The sequence below is a fragment of the Hyaena hyaena genome, unplaced genomic scaffold (genome assembly GCF_003009895.1).
Source record: "Hyaena hyaena isolate Hyena2069 unplaced genomic scaffold, ASM300989v1 scaffold_33, whole genome shotgun sequence".
Classification (NCBI taxonomy): domain Eukaryota; kingdom Metazoa; phylum Chordata; class Mammalia; order Carnivora; family Hyaenidae; genus Hyaena; species Hyaena hyaena.
The window spans coordinates 5,776,313-5,785,215 of NW_024080666.1; positions in this window are offsets into that span (position 1 = coordinate 5,776,313).

Below are 8,903 nucleotides of genomic sequence, written 5' to 3' on the forward strand. Positions count from 1 at the left end.
CTCAACTTGAAAAGAAATGAAATGAGTTACAATTATACAGTTGTGTGGAGCTAGACTGGGAGAATCTTAAATGCCAGGCTAAGGAGTGTTGCCTTTTACGTATGAGCCATTGATTCCTAAACTTGTTTTTGCCAGTTGGTAAAATTTTAAAGCAAACTCCTATAGATCCCAACATGTAAAAGAGAAGAAAAAAATCATGTTTGGTGAAAGAAGGGATAAGAGAGTCCTGAAGCCTTTCCACTTGGCCTCCTACTCTGTCTATCTCTAAAGCACTACATTTAAGTATGTTTAAGTACTAGGGAAATGGAAAGTCCAATATATTTAAGTATTAGGGAAATGGGAAGTCTGCTGTCAAAACCATGGATGGCAAATGTAGATTAAAAAGATCGATTACATAAAGTGTGGGGGGAAACAGAGTGGGGAGTTCAATAAAGAGGCATAAAATTATAAGAGCTCTGAACTGGTGTTGACAAAAGTGGATGTGTCTCAAAGAAATATCTGACAAACAGATGACTGATTGGATTTGAGGGTTTGTGGAAAGGGCACAAAGAAAAGGACTTGCACCAGACGTGTGAACTGAGGGAATGATGAAGCAATAAATGTTAATATCAGGATAAACAGAGTTTTATGGATGTAGCCCACAAGTATTTATATAGTGCCTATTGTAAGGTATGAAGTGATTTCAAAAATAAAATAAAATTTAGTATTAAATATAATTTTTTTGTGACAACAAATTATCCTCAATGGCTTAAAACATAGTTGGAATAGGACATTGACACTGAAGAGAACCCAAGGCTGCAGATACAATTTAGGAGACATTCACATAGAAATGAAGTGTGGTTCATTGAAATTGATCATTGTAAGCATACATGTCTAATTCAGAAAGAAATGTAACGAATGGTATGAATCTTTAGAGTCACAGAAACAGATACTAATCTCCATAAAGCTTGATATTAATGACAGGGAGAGAGACTTCATTAACTCCCAAACAAGGTATACTGAAAAACAGTATTTTTATCTTTGTGTGGTTTGGATTGCAAGTTCATCTTTCTAGTGTTGCATAAGTAATTCAGAATTCAAATAGCTTAATTTTTCTTCCTGTTTGAGATCCAAGACATTCCTATCTTGAAGCTTGAAGCAGAGGAGAGAGTCCTCATTTAGTCAATATAGTTCTAGGACTTCCGTGGGATAATAAGTTGGCAAACAACTGGGGCCAAAGAACTCACATGTTCCAAGGTATTAAACAGCAAAGTTTCTTAGGAAGTTGAACATTTCCCTCCTCTAAGAATGGAACTCTTCTCTTTCCTCTGTCTGCCTACCTCCTCAGCTTGGCTCCGTGCATAGAGTTCTTGACACTTCAGTCATCTGGTGTCTGGTCCCATGAAGACAGAAGGGACAGGTGCCCAAATTTCTCAGGCATACCTCCCATTTAAATTTTCATATTCTTTGGACAGTTACATGGTGAGGCATAACCCACACGAGATTTCCCAACCTATATTTTATATCCCAATGAAAACAAATTCACAGGAAAAAAACATTTCTTTTTAAATTTCATATTTTTTTAGATTCTAATTCAAGAACTCCTATTGACTTCAAGGTCTTGGATTAACTGATCCATTGCTATATGTCCTAGGTGCGTGAGATGGAGTGCACAGGGCTATCGTCACATGGTTCTAACATTCCATGATCATGAGTCTGATGGGTCTAGAGATTAAAAGCCTTCATTATTACTACTAGAAAAGGTAATTCAAATATATAAATATGAAAAAGAACTCATCCAAATTTCTACCGAATGACCATGTTTGTCTATAGAAAGTAAAGGAAAGCCTAAGCTAGAACACACACTTTTGATCTTAGGGGTCATATGATAAAACAGGTTAAGAGCCAAATCATGGGGTCTTGGAGAATTAGAACTTACTCTTCACAGAAATCTTATTTTATAGAGTGGTGGCACAGTTTGGGAACTTGTCCCTTTCAGGAAAGAAGCAGCTATGGGAATGGATCCATAGGAAAATAAAGGATATTTAAGATGTGTAAGTAACCTCAACATATGTGAGCATGGTGCCGAAAAAAGAACACTAGCCTAAAATTAGAAGACTTCTGGTCCTATCTCTGAGACCAGTATCATTCTTAGCTGTATCTTATTTTAACTTTATTTTTTATTGACATATAATTGTCATATTAGTTTCAGGCATACAATATAATTCAATGTTTATATATACATTGCAAAATGATCACAATGTGCTTAGTTAATATTCTTTCCCTTACATAGTTATACATTTTTATATGAGAACTTTTTTAAGATTTTCTCTTTTAGCAACTTTCAAATATGCAGTCTAGTATTAGGTGTAGTCACCATGCTGTATGCTTCATAACATATTTATTTTGTAACTGAAAGTTTGTACCTCTTGATGCCCTTAACTCATTTTCCTCACCCTTTACCACCACCCTTCCCCTACTGGCAGCCACTAATCTGTTCTCTGTGTATATGAGCATGGCTTTGTGGGGGTTTTGTTGTTTTTTTTGATTCCACATATGAGAACATACAGTTTTTCTTCCTCTATCTGACTTATTTCCTTTAGTATGATGCCATTGAGTTCCATGCATGTAATTGCAAATGGCAAGATCTCATTCTTTTTTATGGCTGAATAATTTTCCACTGCATATATATACTATATACTACATTTTCTTTGTCCATTTATCCACTGATGGGCACCGATGTTGTTTCTGTATCTTTGCTTTTGTAAATAATGATGCAATAAACATATGAGTGTATAGGTCTTTTCAAGTTAGTATTTTCATATTCTTTGGGTAAACACCCAGAGGTAAAATTGCTGGGTCATACAATAATTTTATTTTTAATATTTTGAGGAACCTCTACTATTTTCCATAATAATTACACCAATTTACATTCCTACCAGCAGTATGTGAGGATTCCCTTTTCTCTAAATTTTCACCAATACTTGTTATCTCTTGTCTTCTTGATAACAGCCATTCTAACAGGTGTGAGTTGATATTTCATTGTGGTTTTGATTTGCATTTCCTTGCTGAATGGTAATGTTGAGCATTTTTTCATGTACCTATTGACCATCTTTGGGAAAAATTGTCTTTTTTGGAGAAATGTCTATTCTAATCTTCCTATTTTAAAATCAGATTTGTGTGTGTGTTTAACCATTGAGTTGTATGAGTTCTATGCATGTTTTAGATATTAATACTTTATCAAATACATAATTTGCAAATATTTTCTCCCATTAAATAAGTTGTCTTTTCATATTCTTTCCTTAGCTGTGTTAGCTATGTTATCTTGTGTAAATTGCCCTCTCTTTTAATCATGGCTTATTCATGATAAGAGGTTTGAATTAAATAAAATGGTTTTCTTTATTATTACTTAAAATTAATTTAAAATCCAGATCTGGATATATAATATTAAGTACCTAAATTTATGCTAGGAGTTCTGCACATATTATTATCTCAATCTTACAACAGTTCTATAAGAACAATTCTGAAGAATCTATTGATCTCTCATAAAAACAAAAATAAAAACAAGCTTCAGAGAGACAGTTTTGTCTCCAGATCTCATGTTTATAACCTCCATGAAATATGAATCCCTGTAGGAAACTGTGGGTTGTTAAAAAAACAAAAACAAAAACATAGCCATAAGGAGTGTATTCCTTGGTTCTTGTCCTGGTCAGAGATTAGCTGGAGAGGTTTTGTTCTTTTGAGCCATAATGTCCTTAATGGTGGCAAGTATGTCCTTTGAATCTGTGCCTATTCTTTGGATCATCAAAATTTAGAATCCGTCTTGACAAACAGGCTCTTAGATTGCCAGGCCACTATGCCTTTTTTTTTTTTTTTTTTTTTAAAGTTCCTCCAGTGAACATTCTAGTCAGCTTTAAAATTGTTCCATGTTTTTATTTAGTCTCTTTCCAGGGCCTAAAGAGAAGGTCAGGGGTGCCTGTTGCCGTCTTTTCCTTCTCTCATGCCCCCTAACTAGAAGGAGTGGCGTTCCCTAAGGACCAAATCTTCTCTCAAGGGTTTATCATTAGCTTTCCTGTGATAAATGCTCCTATATCTGTATTCTAGAAGTTGAAGCTCAAAGGAAGCTTTGCAGGTTTGGGTAAAATGGTTTGCTAACCTGTATATTTATTCTATAAACTCTTCACCTTAACTAAAAGATAAGAGAGAATGTGGACAGGCACGTGCAGGGCTATCTTCACATGGTCCTATCATTCCATGATCATGGGCCTGATGGGTCTGGAGATTAAAAGCCTTCATTATCAATAATAGAAAAGATAATATAAATACATAAATAAGGAAAAAAACAAACCCTATCCAAGTTGTGCTGAATGACCAGTGTTTGTCTATAACCCATAAGGGAAAGCTTAAGCTAGAACACTCACATTTGATTACTTGAGTAAAAGACCAGACTGACTATTGCCTGCTTTACAAAATAAAATCTCAAGTTGGAAATGAGAGCACCTGGCTACTACTCACAGCCTAGCTAGGATGTCCATTACATTTCATGAGCCAAAATCTCCAAGAACATTGGAATCTGGGGTTGGAAAGCATGTTAATGGTCATCTACTCCACCTTTCTGTCTATCAGTTCAATACCTTCTACTTCAGAGATGCTCTTTTTCAAGCTTGCTATGAATAGAATCTAACCCAAACCACCTGGCCCTCCCCAGGGAAACTATTGGTTTTGAGTGGGGTGGCTATTGAGCAATGGTGGCAGTGCCCACTATCATATTCAATTTGGGAGGAAATAGATGTGATTCATTTGTGAAATTACAAATTAGATTTTGGCTTTCAGACAACTATATATTTTTAGAACCAGAGCAGAATGAAATAAACATGATTTTAAGTCTAGTAAAGATTATTAATATGTTCAGGAGGAAAATGCCTTCTTAGTGATTGGTTGGAATAACTTCTAATATAAACTTTTCCAATAATCTGATTTCCTGTAAGATAATACTATACATCATTTTTATTCATGAACCACTCCTCCTTTTTACAAGAGATTTCTTGGAGATTAGGAGCAGGAAACTCCATGAGTTCACTTTCCTATAGCTACAGAATCTAGTTTTGCCAACCAAAAGCTGCTTGAGAGTAGGAACGTTATTTTTCATTATTACATCACCTCCTCCATAGCACAGTGGCTGGCTCCTAGTAGGAGCACAGAACATGATTGTAAAGTGAGTGGGTGATCAGAAAATAAGGGTCCTGATAATAGAAGGTAAAACAGCTGCCTTCTTGCTGTGTGCTCATGTGGACTTTCCTTGGTGTGTATTCGAGAAGAGCTCTGGTGTCTTTTCCTCTTCTTATGAGGGCGCTAATTCCACCATAAGAATTCTCCTCTCATGACTTCACCTAAACCTAATTATCTCCCAAGGGCACCAGCTTCATCATATTGGAAGTTAGGGCTTCAGCATCTGGATTTTTGTGGGATATAAACAGTCCATTATAGGACTGGCAAGGCTAAATAGCTTTTCCAAAGTCACTTGTATAGTAATTAGAGCAGAGGCTAAGGATCTAAGGCTTCCACTGACCAAGACGCAGGCTCCTAGAAACACATTCCAGGACGTCTTGAGGGGGGAGGTGGCTTCCCCTGTGGTACCTTCTTTTCTGGCTAATGGATGTTCAGGCAGAGGGGAGGAGCTTAGAGGAGAGGAAGATTCCCTTCCCTGTTTCTAGGAAAACTGCTATCTGTCCATATTCTTTCATTGTCCCAGTTATTTCTCCATGTTCTGGGATTTCAGTGAACAAAACAAATTTGGAGTGACTCTTAAGTCATTGAACTTTTGTTTCTAGGAAATAGACTCATTATTTAAAACATTCCTCAATTGATCAAATAATTCCAAGAGGCCATTTTTTCCTCTATAAAAATGCAGGGGGAGTTTGTTGACAACTTATACCTGGTCAACAGTGTTTCCTTGAATATATAATTATTAAGCTGGAGAATGAGAATGGTATACTCCAAGACAGTCAGTCTTATCAAATTGCCTGGCCATTACCTGTCAGTAGGGTTGAAACATGTTTTGCTTGCATCCATTTTTGAAATCACCTCCTGAGTTTTATTTCATGTTATTTTATGTGTTTTGCTTCATATCCAGGACTGGGTACTATGAACACTTCTTTTAAACTGACAAATTCCTCCTCATATTCTTAGCAGAGAGTAATTTGTGATGGGGGAAAAAACATAGCAAGAGTTGAGTTTGTTCAGACATTTTTGCCTTGGTCTGATAAGTCCTGACATCTCAGTAATTTTAGCCAGAACAAAATGAGAATTAGGGAATGTTATTCTTCCTGAATATCACATCTCCTTTTCTCCTGGCTCCTATATGCTCATTTACACCTTTCATATTTCAGAAAACTTGACAAAGCTTCCCTGTTCCATATCCTGTTCCCTTAGGACCCCACTGCCTATTAGGTGACAAAAACTGCTAATGAAGAATTAAGTTTTACTTGTTTAAGATTGATGTATGTAAATTATTATTGCTTATCCATCAATGGGTTCTTAGTATTTATAATTATTTGCACAGAACTGTGCCAGGGAATTGAAATGGAGGAGAGGGTTGGACAAAAATATGAGAAAAATAGTCTCTGTCCTCCGTTATCTTTAGCTGCAAAGACAAAGCATACCTTTATGAAAATTAAATTAATGGAAACCAGTATTTCATGCCATGTTCATGTACATCGAATGTGTGGCTAACAGCCAAATGAGAGGAAAAGTCTTACTATGATGTTATCAAAAGAGCATAAAATCTTTAAAAGTCCTCAAGAAGTAATGTTAAAGGTAGGTATGTCATTTCGATGGCTGCTTCAGGACTTGTAGGTATAAAAAGGTAGGAACAATTTGGACCAGAGTGGCCTTTTGGTGACCCTCTAATCTCATCATGCAGACTGACAGTTAAATCACTATTCATACACCATCTGCTGAGCTGAGAATGCTGGCGATGTTGAGTGAGGTTTGTCAGAAAGATCCCCGCACTGTTGTCAACAAGAAGGCAGTGGGGAGGGAAGCAACAGGCAATGAAGTAAATGGCAGCAATTAACGTAAGCACACAAAGAGAACCCCTAGTGGGCTAAGCCAGTTAATGCATTTTCCTGACTTGCTATTAGTAAAACCTAATTAAATCAGATGCTACTAATTTGAAACTCTTGCTCATTTGGACCGGCCTAAGCTAAATGTTGCTTCTACTCTAACTATGAAAGAAAGGGTTTTCTTAGCAAATTACTGGGGTAAACAAGATTGCAGAGAATTAAAATGCTTAATAGAATAGTAGAGAATCGATTTGCAAGAAAACAATCATTGTGCTAATTTTAAACTGTTTTTACCTGTTCATTAAAACAGCCTATTAAGGACCTCTGCATCTTAACACTTTGTTATGCTAGTTTGAGTTGTTCCTTGGTAGTAAAGAGAAATTTTAATTCAGACTTCTATAATTCATACTGGTCTCTTCATAGCCCAGTTAGTTTGAATTAATGAAATTCGTTTATTGTTATGGTATCCTTGTCAGTGGGGAGATCATCAGATTTCATTCCTCTTCCTGAAGGTTAAATTATGAGTTTGTAGAAGTCAAACAGCACTTGTACACAGATTTCTACATTAAGTTGAAAGTTCTTGGACATGATATCCTCACTAGAGACAAGTACCTGTGATTGAGCGTCACCTTCATGCATACTTTTTCTCTGTCCCTAGGAAGACGATGGAAGAAAGGAGCAGAGTAGATCTCTGCTGAAGGAGTTTTAGGTCATTTAGAGAGAGCCACAAGCATCTACAGTTAACACTTTCAAATTAGATTCTAAGGAATTAGATCCGCAAACAATCTCTGGGGTTTGCAAGTTTTTTATTTACTATACTACATTTGTTTACTATACATACTATACTATGCATTTACTACAATATTTGTATATATTGTATATAATATGTAAATAATATATAGCAAACATCTGTACATATATGTAGGTCTACTTTCTATCATAGTTTCATGATAATTTAAAGACAGACATTCTGGATCTTTTGAATGGCTATAGCTGACCCACAGTTTTTATACCTGTGTCTATTTGTGTTTATTATTGTATTGGTATGAAGGAGATCTATCTAATGCTTACCAGTAACAAGAACAAAAATATAAGAAATACGTAAGTGGTGTGATCCCACCATAAGGTAATTGGAATCACTGGGAGCTGTGTAAATACAGCATTTCTGGAATTTGCCTAGGAAAAAAAACAGGTGGGAAAATGAGATCACCTGTAGCATGTTCTAATAGATTTGCGGAAACCCACTGGAACAGATTATACTATATACGCATTGTGAACAATGATGTAATTCCAGCAAAATAACATCATGTTAAGTTAATGTTGTTAATTTTGCTTTTATTGGTTTTCTTTGACATTAGTTTTGCACATTTGTTTGGGTTTTATAGTTCTATAAGAATCATAAGCATAAAGGATTTATAGGTAGTTTTATGTTTGTTCATATTTAAGTAACATTATAATAAATATAATTTAAGCCAACACTGGTAGTCCAAGAAGAATTTATTCTTTAAAAGGAAATTGAAGAAATAATGATAAAACCACAGATTATTGGAAAATGAAGACTCCTTGGAGATTATTGTCCAGTGTTTCTGAGACTGGGTTCCAGGGAACTCTGGGTTGCCAGGTGTTAATAGATATGGCGATAAAATCAAAGAGGAGTTTCTATGATCAAATGAGCCCTGGAAAAGCAGAACTGTGTCTCTCCTCTTGAGGACTCATGATACTCATTCATGAAATAAAGCCACAGTGACAGTGATAAAGAAACCTGTCCAGTTTTGTTCATAGCAGCATTTTCCAACCTTTCCTTCATGCACGGAGGACCTCCCTTCAGCCTGTAGGATAATTCTCTGAACTGCAGTATGG